The following is a 516-nucleotide window of genomic DNA, read 5'->3' on the forward strand; positions in this document are numbered from 1 at the left end:
CTGATACGGGACATGAAAATCGATTTTAGACTCTCTCTCAGAGCCCAAATTCTTACAACACAACAAAAGATTTACTGTTGTTCCATTTGTATGAAGGTAGAAAAACAAAATATTGTGGAATTTAGTAATATATCTATTTTAAAAAATATATATTTTAAAAAACACTTTAAAAAATATTATTCCCATCCCACAATTTATTATTCTCACTTCATCATTTATTAAATAATACTGTTTAATCAATGTCTTAGTTAATATTTAAATTTAATTTTTTCTTAAATCCTTTTAATATTTGGTTTAAAATAATAAGAAGATGAAGAGGAAGAACAAGAGATTCTGTCATATATAATATACATTTTATTAAATAATTCATAATATCTTCAGTAAATGATGTAAATTATCAAACAGAGATTAACATGTCTTTAAATAGTATTTAAAGAAAAAAAATAGAAAGTATTAGAAAATGGGCTTTGACCAATACTGGGCCGGGTTTCTTACCAGACCCGAACTCTTCTCTCT

Source organism: Populus euphratica, unplaced genomic scaffold (genome assembly GCF_000495115.2).
Source record: "Populus euphratica unplaced genomic scaffold, PopEup_1.0 scaffold10.1, whole genome shotgun sequence".
NCBI lineage: Eukaryota > Viridiplantae > Streptophyta > Magnoliopsida > Malpighiales > Salicaceae > Populus > Populus euphratica.